The following is a 19,213-nucleotide window of genomic DNA, read 5'->3' as shown; positions in this document are numbered from 1 at the left end:
CTCTTGTAGTTATTTTTAATTATATTCTAAGACTATTAATATCAATAAATGAAACGTAGCAAATAGTAAAAAATAAATAAAAATACTATAATCAGTAAAGGAAGCCCAGTGTCTACTGGTTAAATCCCAGTGTCTACTGGTTAGGCCCTGGTGACTACTGGTTGAGTCCCAGTGTCTACTGGTTAGGCCGCGGTGACTACTGGTGAGGTCTCGTGTCTAAGGTTATGTTGTTTATGTTAATTAATGTATTAATTAATAGTGTTAGGATTATTATCCCTTACCCTTAACATCACCCACTAATCCTAACCCTTACGGTAACACTAACTCAAACCCCTCTGTCAATTCTATATCATAATGCTAATTTGAATAATGGTGATTAATGTGCCTTCAGTGCCTAATGACTCAGTAGTTATCAGGTCCTGGGGGACGTGCCTCAGTCTGCCCGATGCTCTGTGGTGCAGACAGCGGCCGGTTCACCGTCGCTGCAGGAGATTGAATCCAAATGGAAGAGCAGATTGAATGGAATGGGGCAGAAATAACGCCGGCCGACTGAATGACTCGTAGAGGTGGAAAAAAAAACGAATCCCGCTGAACAATGCTGCTTTTCAAAACCTCCATTACTCAGTCCATTGGTTCCCCCCCTCCCCTGCTTCTCTCCCCCCTCCCCTCCTCCCTCCTCATAACAGGACTCACATCCAATATAACCTCCTGTCTGCCATCTCCTTGAGAAGGGTCCAGCTGCAGGCTTGGGCGTTTCCGTCATGACACAAGAACGCCCTTTAGGCGTTCCTGGTAGCGTTTCATCGACCAATCACGAGGTGTTTCGAAAGGCATACTGGGTTTCGCAAGGCATACTGCGAAGCACAGTCGCAAGGCATACTATGCTTTCCTTCCTTAATGGCTCTCTCATTAGATTTAGCAATCATGGAGCCCCCACTTGGCTAACGTTAGTTCTATGCTACCCGTACTTGAAACTGCTGTTTGAGAAAATCGAACTAGCGTATGTTTCGGATGTTGACAGCCGTGCGAAGAAGAAGGGGTTCGGTGTTGACGGTGAAAGTTAGGCCGGTTTATAGCAGAGTTTCCGTTTTCGGTTATTACCGGTCAATTACCGGGAAAAAAATGAGCAGGACCGACAATTCTAAATGTCCCAGGTCAGAATGACCAGTAGCGACGGGTCATTAGGGGCAAGTCGCTACTCTCACAAGAAAAAAAGAAATGAAAATGAAAATGAAAAAAAGGAAATATATAAAAAATAGAATATACATATTTTTAAAAAATAATCTCTGCAGAAAGTACTATAAAATAATAAGTTTGGCGCTTTTACTTAATTTTTAGTCGACCCTAGCTTGCTTCTTCCGGCTGAGTTCGTCTGGAGGGGCAAGAGGGGCTCTAGCCCCAGCAGCCCAATGCAATGTGTAGTGGACTGGAAACATTGAAATGCGCATGCTCAGAGTGTTTCTCTGTTGAAGTGGACGGAGATTATTTTACTAACTGGTGGGGCTAGCCGCTAGCCCAATATGTCCATGGTGTGGACTTGGGATCGTTAAATATCCCAGGATGCATTTCGCATTTCGCATTCCTGTTTTAAAATATCAGTGTGTAAGCTATAAAATAGGCTATATAGGAACATTTTAAAAGTATAACAAAGATGGAGGCCTATTCAACATATTTGCATACTATTATTTTAAAATGAAAGAGGGGTTTTGTTTTACATAATTTGTCTATTGTCTAAGTCGCTGATGGAGGAAACCCATCGCAACGGAAATCCCGTTCGGATCCATCTGAGTGTGTGTGTGTGCGTGTGTGTTTCTATTCTATTCTATTCTATACAGTGTTACCCCTTATATTTTATTTGACAAGGACAACAGTGTTACCCCTTATGTTTTTTTTCATGACGACCAATAAAAAACAACAGTGTTACCCCTTATGTTTTTTTTCATGACGACCAATAAAAAACAACAGTGTTACCCCTTATGTTTTTTTTCATGACGACCAATAAAAAACAACAGTGTTACCCCTTATGTTTTTTTTCATGACGACCAATAAAAAAACGACAGTGTTACCCCTTATGTTTTTTTTCATGACGACCAATAAAAAAACGACAGTGTTACCCCTTATGTTTTATTTGACAAAGACAACAGTGTTACCCCTTATGTTTTTTTTCATGACGACCAATAAGAAACAACAGTGTTACCCCTTATGTTTTTTTCATGACGACAGATAAAAAACGACAGTGTTACCCTTTAGGTTTCTTTTGATAAAAACGACAGTGTTACCCCTTATGTTTTTTTCCCATGATGACTGATGAAAAACAACAGTGTTACACCTTATATTTTATTTGACAAGGACAACAGTGTTACCCCTTATGTTTTTTTTCATGACGACCAATAAAAAACAACAGTGTTACCCCTTATGTTTCATTTGACAAAGACAACAGTGTTACCCCTTATGTTTTTTTTCATGACAACCAATAAAAAACAACAGTGTTACCCCTTATGTTTTTTTTCATGACGACCAATAAAAAACAACAGTGTTACCCCTTATGTTTTTTTTCATGACGACCAATAAAAAAACGACAGTGTTACCACTTATGTTTTTTTTCATGACGACCAATAAAAAAACGACAGTGTTACCCCTTATGTTTTTTTCATGACGACAGATAAAAAACGACAGTGTTACCCTTTACGTTTCATTTGATAAAAACATAAGTGTTACCCCTTATGTTTTTTTTCATGACGACCAATAAAAAACAACAGTGTAACCCCTTATGTTTTTTTTCATGACGACAAATAAAAAAACGACAGTGTTACCCCTTATGTTTTTTTTGACAAGGACAACAGTGTTACCCCTTATGTTTTTTTTCATGACGACAAATGAAAAAACGACAGTGTTACCCCTTATGTTTTTTTTCATGACAACCAATAAAAAACAACAGTGTTACCCCTTATGTTTTTTTTCATGACGACCAATAAAAAACAACAGTGTTACCCCTTATGTTTTTTTTCATGACAACCAATAAAAAACAACAGTGTTACCCCTTATGTTTTTTTTCACGACAACCAATAAAAAACAACAGTGTTACCCCTTATGTTTTTTTTCACGACGACCAATAAAAAACAACAGTGTAACCCCTTATGTTTTTTTTCATGACGACAAATAAAAAAACGACAGTGTTACCCCTTATGTTTTTTTTCATGACGACAAATAAAAAAACGACAGTGTTACCCCTTATGTTTTTTTCATGACGACCAATAAAAAACAACAGTGTTACCCCTTATGTTTTTTTTCATGACGACCAATAAAAAATCAACAGTGTTACCCCTTATGTTTTTTTTCATGACGACCAATAAAAAACAACGGTGTTACCCCTTATGTTTTTTTTCACGACGACCAATAAAAAACAACAGTGTTACCCCTTATGTTTTTTTTCATGACGACAAATGAAAAAACGACAGTGTTACCCCTTATGTTTTTTTTCACGACGACCAATAAAAAACAACAGTGTTACCCCTTATGTTTTTTTTCATGACGACCAATAAAAAACAACAGTGTTACCCCTTATGTTTTTTTTCATGACGACCAATAAAAAACAACAGTGTTACCCCTTATGTTTTTTTTCATGACGACCAATAAAAAACAACAGTGTTACCCCTTATGTTTTTTTTCATGACGACCAATAAAAAACAACAGTGTTACCCCTTATGTTTTTTTTCATGACGACCAATAAAAAACAACAGTGTTACCCCTTATGTTTTTTTTCATGACGACCAATAAAAAAACGACAGTGTTACCCCTTATGTTTTTTTTCACGACGACCAATAAAAAACAACAGTGTAACCCCTTATGTTTTTTTTCATGACGACAAATAAAAAAACGACAGTGTTACCCCTTATGTTTTTTTTCATGACGACCAATAAAAAATCAACAGTGTTACCCCTTATGTTTTTTTTCATGACGACCAATAAAAAACAACGGTGTTACCCCTTATGTTTTTTTTCATGACGACCAATAAAAAAACGACAGTGTTACCCCTTATGTTTTTTTTCACGACGACCAATAAAAAACAACAGTGTAACCCCTTATGTTTTTTTCATGACGACCAATAAAAAACAACAGTGTTACCCCTTATGTTTTTTTTCATGACGACCAATAAAAAATCAACAGTGTTACCCCTTATGTTTTTTTTCATGACGACCAATAAAAAATAACGGTGTTACCCCTTATGTTTTTTTTCACGACGACCAATAAAAAACAACAGTGTTACCCCTTATGTTTTTTTTCATGACGACAAATGAAAAAACGACAGTGTTACCCCTTATGTTTTTTTTCACGACGACCAATAAAAAACAACAGTGTTACCCCTTATGTTTTTTTTCATGACGACCAATAAAAAACAACAGTGTTACCCCTTATGTTTTTTTTCATGACAACCAATAAAAAACAACAGTGTTACCCCTTATGTTTTTTTTCATGACGACCAATAAAAAACAACAGTGTTACCCCTTATGTTTTTTTTCATGACGACCAATAAAAAACAACAGTGTTACCCCTTATCTTTTTTTTCATGACGACCAATAAAAAACAACAGTGTTACCCCTTATGTTTTTTTTCATGACGACCAATAAAAAAACGACAGTGTTACCCCTTATGTTTTTTTTCATGACGACCAATAAAAAACAACAGTGTTACCCCTTATGTTTTTTTTCATGGCGACCAATAAAAAACCACAGTGGTACCCCTGTCTACGTTTTTGTGGGGATCCGAACCTGAGCTGTTTAGAGTATCAACCTCCGAACTTATTAATGCACCATCAAGACACTGAAAAAAGTCATCACAAGGGTTATACTTGTCTTTATAATTCGCATGAAATAGAAATTAGTGTCTTCCAATAGAGTACATCAACCAGACTTGAACCCCGGTCTCCAGGGGGTTAGCTCACAGCTCTCTCCACTTCCTACTGAGATTTGTAATATACTTATGTCTGAGGTTATATATGACAGTACAATAGACATGATAGCATTACGATACAATAATCAATCATCAATAATGAGGATATACATGACATAAAAATGTATGTGTGTATTTCTATTATTTCCTTTCGTGTTTTTTTTCACGACGACCAATAAAAAACAACAGTGTTACCCCTTATGTTTTTTTTCATGACAACCAATAAAAAAACGACAGTGTTACCCCTTATGTTTTTTTTCATGACAACCAATAAAAATACAACAGTGTTACCCCTGATGTTTTTTTTCGTGACGACCCATAAGAAACGACAGTGTTACCCCTTATGTTTTTTTCCCATGACGACCAATAAAATACGACAGTGTTACCCCTTATATTTTATTTGACAAAGACAACAGTGTTACCCCTTGTGTTTTTTTTCATGACAACCAATAAAAAAACAACATTGTTACCCCTTATGTTTTTTTTCATGACAACCAATAAAAAAACGACAGTGTTACCCCTTATGTTTTTTTTCATGACGACCAATAAAAAACAACAGTGTTACCCCTTATGTTTTTTTTCATGGCGACCAATAAAAAACCACAGTGGTACCCCTGTCTACGTTTTTGTGGGGATCCGAACCTGAGCTGTTTAGAGTATCAACCTCCGAACTTATTAATGCACCATCAAGACACTGAAAAAAGTCATCACAAGGGTTATACTTGTCTTTATAATTCGCATGAAATAGAAATTAGTGTCTTCCAATAGAGTACATCAACCAGACTTGAACCCCGGTCTCCAGGGGGTTAGCTCACAGCTCTCTCCACTTCCTACTGAGATTTGTAATATACTTATGTCTGAGGTTATATATGACAGTACAATAGACATGATAGCATTACGATACAATAATCAATCATCAATAATGAGGATATACATGACATAAAAATGTATGTGTGTATTTCTATTATTTCCTTTCGTGTTTTTTTTCACGACGACCAATAAAAAACAACAGTGTTACCCCTTATGTTTTTTTTCATGACAACCAATAAAAAAACGAGAGTGTTACCCCTTATGTTTTTTTTCATGACAACCAATAAAAATACAACAGTGTTACCCCTGATGTTTTTTTTCGTGACGACCCATAAGAAACGACAGTGTTACCCCTTATGTTTTTTTCCCATGACGACCAATAAAATACGACAGTGTTACCCCTTATATTTTATTTGACAAAGACAACAGTGTTACCCCTTGTGTTTTTTTTCATGACAACCAATAAAAAAACAACATTGTTACCCCTTATGTTTTTTTTCATGACAACCAATAAAAAAACGACAGTGTTACCCCTTGTGTTTTTTTTCGTGACGACCCATAAAAAACAACAGTGTTACCCCTTATGTTTTTTTTCATGACGACCAATAAAAAAACAACAGTGTTACCCATTATGTTTTTTTTCATGACGACCCATAAAAAACGACAGTGTTACCCCTTATGTTTTTTTTCATGACGACCAATAAAAAACGACAGTGTTACCCCTTATGTTTTTTTTCATGACGACCAAAGAAAAACGACAGTGTCACCCCTCATGTTTCATTTGGTAAAAACGACAGTGTTACCCCCTATGTTTTATTCGATACATTTCGACAGTCTTACCCCTTATGGGTTTTTCATGACGACAGATAAAAAACGACAGTGTTACCCTTTACGTTTCATTTGATAAAAACGACTGTGTTACCCCTTATGTTATTTTCCCATGACGACCAATAAAATACGACAGTGTTACCCCTTATGTTTTATTTGACAAAGACAACAGTGTTACCCCTTATGTTTTTTTTCATGACAACCAATAAAAAAAAAAAAGTGTTACCCCTTGTGTTTTTTTTCGTGACGACCCATAAAAAACAACAGTGTCACCCCTTATGTTTTTTTTCATGACGACCAATAAAAAAACAACAGTGTTACCCATTATGTTTTTCTTCATGACGACCAATAAAAAACAACAGTGTTACCCCTTATGTTTTTTTTCACGACGAACAATAAAAAACAACAGTGTTGCCCCTTATGTTATTTTTCATGACGACAAATAAAAAAACGACAGTGTTACCCCCTATGTTTTTTTCATGACGACCAATAAAAAACAACAGTGTTACCCCTTATGTTTTTTTTCATGACGACCAATAAAAAATCAACAGTGTTATCCCTTATGTTTTTTTCCCATGACGACCAATAAAATACGACAGTGTTACCCCTTATATTTTATTTGACAAAGACAACAGTGTTACCCCTTATGTTTTTTTTCATGACGACAAATGAAAAAACGACAGTGTTACCCCTTATGTTTTTTTTCACGACGACCAATAAAAAACAACAGTGTTACCCCTTATGTTTTTTTTCATGACGACCAATAAAAAACAACAGTGTTACCCCTTATGTTTTTTTTCATGACAACCAATAAAAAACAACAGTGTTACCCCTTATGTTTTTTTTCATGACGACCAATAAAAAACAACAGTGTTACCCCTTATGTTTTTTTTCATGACGACCAATAAAAAACAACAGTGTTACCCCTTATGTTTTTTTTCATGACGACCAATAAAAAACAACAGTGTTACCCCTTATGTTTTTTTTCATGACGACCAATAAAAAACAACAGTGTTACCCCTTATGTTTTTTTTCATGGCGACCAATAAAAAACAACAGTGGTACCCCTGTCTACGTTTTTGTGGGGATCCGAACCTGAGCTGTTTAGAGTATCAACCTCCGAACTTATTAATGCACCATCAAGACACTGAAAAAAGTCATCACAAGGGTTATACTTGTCTTTATAATTCGCATGAAATAGAAATTAGTGTCTTCCAATAGAGTACATCAACCAGACTTGAACCCCGGTCTCCAGGGGGTTAGCTCACAGCTCTCTCCACTTCCTACTGAGATTTGTGATATACTTATGTCTGAGGTTATATATGACAGTACAATAGACATGATAGCATTACGATACAATAATCAATCATCAATAAAGAGGATATACATGACATAAAAATGTATGTGTGTATTTCTATTATTTCCTTTCGTGTTTTTTTTCACGACGACCAATAAAAAACAACAGTGTTACCCCTTATGTTTTTTTTCATGACAACCAATAAAAAAACGACAGTGTTACCCCTTATGTTTTTTTTCATGACAACCAATAAAAATACAACAGTGTTACCCCTGATGTTTTTTTTCGTGACGACCCATAAAAAACGACAGTGTTACCCCTTATGTTTTTTTCCCATGACGACCAATAAAATACGACAGTGTTACCCCTTATATTTTATTTGACAAAGACAACAGTGTTACCCCTTGTGTTTTTTTTCATGACAACCAATAAAAAAACAACATTGTTACCCCTTATGTTTTTTTTCATGACAACCAATAAAAAAACGACAGTGTTACCCCTTGTGTTTTTTTTCGTGACGACCCATAAAAAACAACAGTGTTACCCCTTATGTTTTTTTTCATGACGACCAATAAAAAAACAACAGTGTAACCCATTATGTTTTTTTTCATGACGACCCATAAAAAACGACAGTGTTACCCCTTATGTTTTTTTTCATGACGACCAATAAAAAACGACAGTGTTACCCCTTATGTTTTTTTTCATGACGACCAAAGAAAAACGACAGTGTCACCCCTCATGTTTCATTTGGTAAAAACGACAGTGTTACCCCCTATGTTTTATTCGATACATTTCGACAGTCTTACCCCTTATGGGTTTTTCATGACGACAGATAAAAAACGACAGTGTTACCCTTTACGTTTCATTTGATAAAAACGACTGTGTTACCCCTTATGTTATTTTCCCATGACGACCAATAAAATACGACAGTGTTACCCCTTATGTTTTATTTGACAAAGACAACAGTGTTACCCCTTATGTTTTTTTTCATGACAACCAATAAAAAAAAAACAGTGTTACCCCTTGTGTTTTTTTTCGTGACGACCCATAAAAAACAACAGTGTCACCCCTTATGTTTTTTTTCATGACGACCAATAAAAAAACAACAGTGTTACCCATTATGTTTTTCTTCATGACGACCAATAAAAAACAACAGTGTTACCCCTTATGTTTTTTTTCACGACGAACAATAAAAAACAACAGTGTTACCCCTTATGTTATTTTTCATGACGACAAATAAAAAAACGACAGTGTTACCCCTTATGTTTTTTCCCATGACGACCAATAAAATACGACAGTGTTACCCCTTATGTTTTATTTGACAAAGACAACAGTGTTACCCCTTATGTTTTTTTTCATGACAACCTATAAAAAAACAACAGTGTTACCCCTTATGTTATTTTTCATGACGACAAATAAAAAATCAACAGTGTTACCCCTTATGTTTTTTTTCATGACGACCAATAAAAAACAACGGTGTTACCCCTTATGTTTTTTTTCACGACGACCAATAAAAAACAACAGTGTTACCCCTTATGTTTTTTTTCATGACGACAAATGAAAAAACGACAGTGTTACCCCTTATGTTTTTTTTCACGACGACCAATAAAAAACAACAGTGTTACCCCTTATGTTTTTTTTCATGACGACCAATAAAAAACAACAGTGTTACCCCTTATGTTTTTTTTCATGACGACCAATAAAAAACAACAGTGTTACCCCTTATGTTTTTTTTCATGACGACCAATAAAAAACAACAGTGTTACCCCTTATGTTTTTTTTCATGACGACCAATAAAAAAACGACAGTGTTACCCCTTATGTTTTTTTTCATGACGACCAATAAAAAACAACAGTGTTACCCCTTATGTTTTTTTTCATGGCGACCAATAAAAAACAACAGTGGTACCCCTGTCTACGTTTTTGTGGGGATCCGAACCTGAGCTGTTTAGAGTATCAACCTCCGAACTTATTAATGCACCATCAAGACACTGAAAAAAGTCATCACAAGGGTTATACTTGTCTTTATAATTCGCATGAAATAGAAATTAGTGTCTTCCAATAGAGTACATCAACCAGACTTGAACCCCGGTCTCCAGGGGGTTAGCTCACAGCTCTCTCCACTTCCTACTGAGATTTGTGATATACTTATGTCTGAGGTTATATATGACAGTACAATAGACATGATAGCATTACGATACAATAATCAATCATCAATAAAGAGGATATACATGACATAAAAATGTATGTGTGTATTTCTATTATTTCCTTTCGTGTTTTTTTTCACGACGACCAATAAAAAACAACAGTGTTACCCCTTATGTTTTTTTTCATGACAACCAATAAAAAAACGACAGTGTTACCCCTTATGTTTTTTTTCATGACAACCAATAAAAATACAACAGTGTTACCCCTGATGTTTTTTTTCGTGACGACCCATAAAAAACGACAGTGTTACCCCTTATGTTTTTTTCCCATGACGACCAATAAAATACGACAGTGTTACCCCTTATATTTTATTTGACAAAGACAACAGTGTTACCCCTTGTGTTTTTTTTCATGACAACCAATAAAAAAACAACATTGTTACCCCTTATGTTTTTTTTCATGACAACCAATAAAAAAACGACAGTGTTACCCCTTGTGTTTTTTTTCGTGACGACCCATAAAAAACAACAGTGTTACCCCTTATGTTTTTTTTCATGACGACCAATAAAAAAACAACAGTGTAACCCATTATGTTTTTTTTCATGACGACCCATAAAAAACGACAGTGTTACCCCTTATGTTTTTTTTCATGACGACCAATAAAAAACGACAGTGTTACCCCTTATGTTTTTTTTCATGACGACCAAAGAAAAACGACAGTGTCACCCCTCATGTTTCATTTGGTAAAAACGACAGTGTTACCCCCTATGTTTTATTCGATACATTTCGACAGTCTTACCCCTTATGGGTTTTTCATGACGACAGATAAAAAACGACAGTGTTACCCTTTACGTTTCATTTGATAAAAACGACTGTGTTACCCCTTATGTTATTTTCCCATGACGACCAATAAAATACGACAGTGTTACCCCTTATGTTTTATTTGACAAAGACAACAGTGTTACCCCTTATGTTTTTTTTCATGACAACCAATAAAAAAAAAACAGTGTTACCCCTTGTGTTTTTTTTCGTGACGACCCATAAAAAACAACAGTGTCACCCCTTATGTTTTTTTTCATGACGACCAATAAAAAAACAACAGTGTTACCCATTATGTTTTTCTTCATGACGACCAATAAAAAACAACAGTGTTACCCCTTATGTTTTTTTTCACGACGAACAATAAAAAACAACAGTGTTACCCCTTATGTTATTTTTCATGACGACAAATAAAAAAACGACAGTGTTACCCCTTATGTTTTTTTCATGACGACCAATAAAAAACAACAGTGTTACCCCTTATGTTTTTTTTCATGACGACCAATAAAAAATCAACAGTGTTATCCCTTATGTTTTTTTCCCATGACGACCAATAAAATACGACAGTGTTACCCCTTATATTTTATTTGACAAAGACAACAGTGTTACCCCTTATGTTTTTTTTCATGACAACCAATAAAAAAACAACAGTGTTACCCCTTATGTTTTTTTTCATGACAACCAATAAAAAAACGACAGTGTTACCCCTTGTGTTTTTTTTCGTGACGACCCATAAAAAACAACAGTGTTACCCCTTATGTTTTTTTTCATGACGACCAATAAAAAAACAACAGTGTTACCCATTATGTTTTTTTTCATGACGACCCATAAAAAACGACAGTGTTACCCCTTATGTTTTTTTTCATGACGACCAATAAAAAACGACAGTGTTACCCCTTATGTTTTTTTTCATGACGACCAAAGAAAAACGACAGTGTCACCCCTCATGTTTCATTTGGTAAAAACGACAGTGTTACCCCCTATGTTTTATTCGATACATTTCGACAGTCTTACCCCTTATGGGTTTTTCATGACGACAGATAAAAAACGACAGTGTTACCCTTTACGTTTCATTTGATAAAAACGACTGTGTTACCCCTTATGTTATTTTCCCATGACGACCAATAAAATACGACAGTGTTACCCCTTATGTTTTATTTGACAAAGACAACAGTGTTACCCCTTATGTTTTTTTTCATGACGACCAATAAAAAAACAACAGTGTTACCCATTATGTTTTTTTTCATGACGACCAATAAAAAACAAGTGTTACCCCTTATGTTTTTTTTCACGACGACCAATAAAAAACAACAGTGTTACCCCTTATGTTATTTTTCATGACGACAAATAAAAAAACGACAGTGTTACCCCTTATGTTTTTTTTCATGACAACCAATAAAAAAACAACAGTGTTACCCCTTGTGTTTTTTTTCGTGACGACCCATAAAAAACAACAGTGTCACCCCTTATGTTTTTTTTCATGACGACCAATAAAAAAACAACAGTGTTACCCATTATGTTTTTTTTCATGACGACCAATAAAAAACAACAGTGTTACCCCTTATGTTTTTTTTCACGACGACCAATAAAAAACAACAGTGTTACCCCTTATGTTATTTTTCATGACGACAAATAAAAAAACGACAGTGTTACCCCTTATGTTTTTTTCATGACGACCAATAAAAAACAACAGTGTTACCCCTTATGTTTTTTTCCATGACGACCAATAAAATACGACAGTGTTACCCCTTATATTTTATTTGACAAAGACAACAGTGTTACCCCTTATGTTTTTTTTCATGACAACCAATAAAAAAACAACAGTGTTACCCCTTATGTTTTTTTTCATGACAACCAATAAAAAAACGACAGTGTTACCCCTTGTGTTTTTTTTCGTGACGACCCATAAAAAACAACAGTGTTACCCCTTATGTTTTTTTTCATGACGACCAATAAAAAAACAACAGTGTTACCCATTATGTTTTTTTTCATGACGACCCATAAAAAACGACAGTGTTACCCCTTATGTTTTTTTTCATGACGACCAATAAAAAACGACAGTGTTACCCCTTATGTTTTTTTTCATGACGACCAAAGAAAAACGACAGTGTCACCCCTCATGTTTCATTTGGTAAAAACGACAGTGTTACCCCCTATGTTTTATTCGATACATTTCGACAGTCTTACCCCTTATGGGTTTTTCATGACGACAGATAAAAAACGACAGTGTTACCCTTTACGTTTCATTTGATAAAAACGACTGTGTTACCCCTTATGTTATTTTCCCATGACGACCAATAAAATACGACAGTGTTACCCCTTATGTTTTATTTGACAAAGACAACAGTGTTACCCCTTATGTTTTTTTTCATGACAACCAATAAAAAAACAACAGTGTTACCCCTTGTGTTTTTTTTCGTGACGACCCATAAAAAACAACAGTGTCACCCCTTATGTTTTTTTTCATGACGACCAATAAAAAAACAACAGTGTTACCCATTATGTTTTTTTTCTTGACGACCCATAAAAGACAACAGTGTTACCCCTTATGTTTTTTTTCATGACGACCAATAAAAAAACAACAGTGTTACCCATTATGTTTTTTTTCATGACGACCCATAAAAAACAACAGTGTTACCCCTTATGTTTTTTTTCATGACGACCAATAAAAAACGACAGTGTTACCCCTTATGTTTTTTTTCATGACGACCAATAAAAAACAACAGTGTTACCCATTATGTTTTTTTTCATGACCCATAAAAAACGAGTGTTACCCCATGTGTTTTTTTTCATGACGACCAAAGAAAAACGACAGTGTCACCCCCCATGTTTCATTTGGTAAATACGACAGTGTTACCCCCTATGTTTTATTCGATACATTTCGACAGTCTTACCCCTTATGGGTTTTTCATGACGACAGATAAAAAACGACAGTGTTACCCTTTACGTTTCATTTGATAAAAACGACTGTGTTACCCCTTATGTTATTTTCCCATGATGACTGATGAAAAACAACAGTGTTACCCCTTATATTCTTTTTCATGACGACCAATAAAAAACAACAGTGTTACCCCTTATGTTTTTTTTCATAATGACCAATAAAAAACATCAGTGTTACCCCTTATGTTTTTTTGACATGATGACTGATGAAAAACAACAATGTTACCCCATATATTCTATTTGACAAGGACTTTTTTTTTTTTTATATCTTTTTTTTTCATGACGACCAATTAAAAAACTGTCGACATTTTTGCGGGGATCCGAACCTGAGCTGTTGAGAGTGTTAACCACCAAAATTATCAATGCACCATCAAGACACCAAATAAACACAACACAATGGTTATACTTGGCTTAATAATTCGCATGAAATAGAGATAAGAGTCTTCCAACAGAGGACATCAACCAGACTTGAACCCCGGTCTCCAGGGGGTTAGCTCACAGCTCTCTCCACTTCCCACTGAGATTTAAAATTTAAATATGTCTGTGGTTATATATCACAATATATATGCAATAGACATGATAGCATTACGTTTCAAATTCAAGATATTGTGTTTTCCACAGAAATTGAGCCACGGACTTTATAATTCGCATGACATAGAGATAAGAGTCTTCCAACAGAGGTCATCAACCGGACTTGAACCCCGGTCGCCAGGGAGTTAGGCAGAGTACACTCCACTGCACCACTGAGGCGATGACAATACTAAATAATCAATCATCAAAAAATAGGATATACATGACATTAAAATGTATGTGTGTATTTCTATAATGTTTTTTTCATGACGACCAATAAAAAACGACAGTGTTACCCCTTATGTTTTTTTCATGACGACTGATAAAAAACGACAGTGTTACCCCTTATATTTTATTTGACAAAGACAACAGGGTTACCCCTTATGTTTTTCTTCATGACGACCAATAAAAAACAACAGTGTTGCCCCTTATGTTTTTTTCTTGACGACCAAAGAAAAACAACAGTGTTACCCCCTATGTTTTATTTGATAAATATCAACGACGTTACCCCTTTAGTTTTTTTCATGACGACCAATAAAAAACAACAATGTTACCCCTTTTGTTTTTTTTCATGACGACCAATAAAAAACAACTGTGTCATAGATCGCTAACTAGCAGAGAGTTGTAAGCACTTTCCACCCTTTTCAGAGGAGGAATTGGACTCCCAAAGCAATCTTAAACTTAAAAGGAGCAAGTAAGTTACATATTAATTTAGTCTTTCGGCCTGTAGCATATAAACAAAATGAAGCAACTGTCCCATATTTCTAACTGCATTTTTGAACATATTTGAAGTAGACATTGAGACTCACAAAAAATGGACGCTATAGGACAGTGATCATGATTTGTCTCAATATCAGAATAACAACAATGGGTCAAATAGCAATGGCTGGTGGAATGGCCATGAAGTAGGTCTGTATATGCAGTGTAAGCTTGTCCAGGCCCTGCAAGTCAGGATGTAGGCTATGAATCTGAATGAAAAGCAGGTAAATAGGTAGTGGCCATCCCCAAAATGCACCAGAATACAGGAAATCAAATCTATTAAATTCCAAAAAAATTATGGGGGTTATGGGGTGTTATTGTTAAACACAATTTGAATTGTGTTTAAATATGCTACAGTGGTCATTTGTTTAGCCAATTCATGTTAAACAATGAGGGTTTTGATTGTCGGGTCGGGCCTTTGATCGAGCGTTTGTGTTTTTTTTGTTTTTGTTATCATTGCTTTATTGGCCTAATTTGAGGAGAAATCTATGCCATAAACATACATTTTATGTAAGGAATAATCACAGAGAGGCCGGGCAATAAACAGTTTGATATGCCCGGCTCGTGGACGGTAACCTTCCGCGAGCCGGGCATATCATACTGTTTATTGCCCTGCCTTGAGGTGATTATTCCGTTTATTCTACTTCGCGTCGGCCAACATAATAAAACAATTCAAATACTTTAATAATTAGCCTTTTTCTTATTCGTATTGCATGCTTATTAAATGTATACTCTGTTTAAGTTCATCTCCCTCGAAAAGTAGTTCCCTTTAGAACTACGGTGAATAACGTTAGCTCAGCTGTAGGTAACTCGTTTCTATAGCAACCACACAAGGCTGGATCTGATCACTAGTTTAATAACGTAGTTGCTACATTCGTCATTCGCTTTAATGACGATCGATCAAACATGCACTCCTTGGTTTATTTTTACAACGGACCTCATGTTGGAAATGTATGTGATAGAAAACGATGCAAGCGGCGTATTGATCTACTGTGCTCAGTCAGCAGCAAGTAGAACCGACAAGTCAGCGGGCAATATGCCGGATTAATGCACCCCTCCCAGCCAATCAGAATCGAGCATTCTTAAACGAAGTAGAATAAAGGCCTTTATTCTACTTCATTTAAGAATGCTCCTGCAGCTCCCCGTCACTCCCTTTTCTTCCTCTTCTGTCTCACCCCACTGTGCATGGCAACATGTGCTTCTCATAAACATCGTCCCTAAACAAACTCTAGATTCCCCTCTGGGTCCCACCTTCACTAGAAACTAAGCTTATTTATTATGCCATTCTCTCTTTCTCATCTTCCACATCTTAATTATTTCCCTTCTTTCCAGTCTCCCCCCACTATAGTACTCTCTACCTCCCCTCTACACCAGTCACTAGGTGGTCCGCCCCCACTCCCTTACTAGCACCATACTCACCTGTCCCCCTGCTCTCTACTGGTTTCTATTTACCCAGCAGGCTGCTCTTGTATATTCTCGTCTCATCCGGCTCCCATCGGGTTCCCAGGCAATAAACCCGCGGCTACAATAATGCATGGAAGTATCTCCGAGAAGTTCAAGGTTCATATGCTGGCAATGTCGCAGCAGAAGTACTTGACGTAAAGGAGATAGATTCACCGTTTCGATTTATTTCAATCATATTTTGGTTGTCGACTAAAATAACCGACAAGTACGGAGACAACGTCCACTCTCCTGCTCTCCACATGTCTCCTCCACTCCTCCACCTCCCTCTACTAGTCTACTCTCATCCTGTCTTTACTCATCTCCTCTCCTATTTTCCTTCCCTCTCTCCTTTCAGCTCTCTTTTCAACTCGGTCCTTTCATCTCTCTCCTTTCATCTCTCTCCCTTTTCATCTCACTCTCTTTTTCAACTCTCTCTTTCCATCTCTCTCTCCATCTCCCTCTCACTCTCCTCTCCCTAATATATTTTTATTCACAGTCTCCGTTTCTGTTTGTCATGTGGGCGATCAAAGCAGACTCCTAGGGTCAATGTGTTACCCAGAGTGCTTTGCACCGCTGCCAGCATTCCACACACACACACACACACACACACACACACACACACACACACACACACACACACACACACATCTTCAAAGAATGCCACAGTAATGCCATGTGTCTGTTGTAACAGAACAAAACAACAACACATCCAACATTCATCAAAAATGCATCACTAGAATCGCCGGGATTCTGTTTTATTTAGACTGCATGTCATTCAAGGCCTTAGATGCTTTGCAGCTGAGAGAGGGGGAAATCGTCTCGCTGATTCCTATCCCTACTCCTGCTGTTTGGAACCGTGGTCATGGAGCACTTTGACGTTTTCTTTTTTGTTTGTTCTGATTTGTGTTGTATTCTTAGAAATGCCATTGTCAGATACTCAACCCTTGCATTGTTTCCAGTGTCCTGTGATGCATGTGTGTGTTAACAGTGTGTGGTGTGTTGGGTGCAGGATGTAAGACTCCTTCGAACAATGATGAGCCAGAGCACATCGGTCCTTTAATACATTCCTTTATTTACAACACTCTTTTCTGCCTTTTTAACACATAACGGCTCCAGGCCCCCCCCCCCCCCCCCCCCCCAACAGAACATGCTCCCCCCCCTGCAGGTCAAAGACCCCCCAGAGAAGGACTGTGCGATGCTGCGTGGAACCCCTGCTGACCCTGAGCATGGTCCACCCACCAGACTACTGATCCACATCTCCTCACTCTCTCATAGAGAGGTGAGCCCACCAGAGCCCGCAGACCTCTGTTTGTGTTCGTGGAGACCGCCTTAGCGTGACCAACAGCACAGACGGGTTACGTCAGTTCATCTGTTGTCGCGGTTCATTCATAAGCACTTTAGAAGTATACCTCGGAGGACGAGGAGAGAGAGGATATTGGTGCCCACTAGGTTGTGGGGCACTCATTACAAGCCGTCCTCTTTAGCACTGACGCACACCGCAGGGGCTCTTGGATGATTTTCCAGACTTCACTGCAATATCATTTTGGTTCAGTTACTGTAGACGGTTCAGTAGACTTACAGTGTATATTTAAAAGCAATGGAATACACTCATTGTACTGGCTGCTCTGTACTGTACAGCACTGTTCTGCACTGTACTGACTGTTCTGTACTGTACTGACTGTTCTGTACTGTTCTGTACTGTTCTGCACTGTTCTGTACTGCACTGTACTGACTGTTCTGTACTGTTCTGTACTGACTGTTCTGTACTGTACTGACTGTTCTGTACTGTTCTGTACTGCACTGTTCTGTACTGCACTGTACTGACTGTTCTGTACTGACTGTTCTGTACTGTTCTGTACTGACTGTTCTGTACTGTTCTGTACTGTTCTGTACTGTACTGACTGTTCTGTACTGTTCTGCACTGTTCTGTACTGTACTGACTGTTCTGTACTGACTGTACTGTTCTGTACTGCACTGTACTGACTGTTCTGTACTGTACTGACTGTTCTGTACTGTACTGTACTGTTCTGTACTGTACTGTTCTGTACTGTACTGTACTGTTCTGTACTGTACTGACTGTTCTGTACTGTTCTGTACTGACTGTACTGACTGTTCTGTACTGTACTGACTGTTCTGTACTGTTCTGCACTGTTCTGTACTGTACTGTACTGACTGTTCTGTACTGCACTGTACTGTTCGAGAGATGCAGTGCCACCAAAACCTCTTAATTCCTTTCAGATTATTGCTAGAATCATACGGTGCGGTCAGGGTTGATATTTGGACGTGGTTCATGGATATCAGGAGCCCAGACGCTGTCTCCAGGTGGATGTCATGCTCAGGGTGGAGGGGTTCCAACACATCGTCCAGTGGACACCCCTGGACCAGCCTGCTTCACATGCACTCAGCAGACCATTCACCTTTACACCGGAACCAGTTCAGTACACGTTCCACACAATAGAAACCCTTTCCGTCTGCTGTTTTTCCATTCTTGCCGTTCTTGTTTAAGATATACATTTTCCAAACAGACGATTTACCCCCCCCCCCCCCCCCCCTTGAACCTCAAACATGGGACCAGCGAAAAGAAAAAAAATAGAAATAGAAAAAACATGATCATATATGATATGTGTAAGTAAATATATATTTATATATG

At 37.1% G+C, this 19,213-nt stretch overlaps 1 long non-coding RNA gene across 1 annotated transcript; it reads right to left on the bottom strand.

Annotated features, from left to right (window-relative positions):
* Positions 1 to 17,278: 17,278 nt before the first annotated feature.
* Positions 17,279 to 19,202, bottom strand: LOC132471947 (uncharacterized). Its single transcript, XR_009528953.1, has 2 exons — positions 18,747 to 19,202; positions 17,279 to 18,334 (listed from the first exon to the last, which is right to left on the bottom strand). It is a non-coding gene; the product is annotated as an uncharacterized LOC132471947 (long non-coding RNA).
* Between the last annotated feature and the right edge of the window lie 11 nt (positions 19,203 to 19,213).

The sequence above is a fragment of the Gadus macrocephalus genome, chromosome 14, assembly GCF_031168955.1.
Source record: "Gadus macrocephalus chromosome 14, ASM3116895v1".
NCBI classification, from domain to species: domain Eukaryota; kingdom Metazoa; phylum Chordata; class Actinopteri; order Gadiformes; family Gadidae; genus Gadus; species Gadus macrocephalus.
The sequence above is the reverse complement of the archived record's forward strand: the minus strand, read 5'-3'. Positions and strand labels throughout refer to the sequence as shown.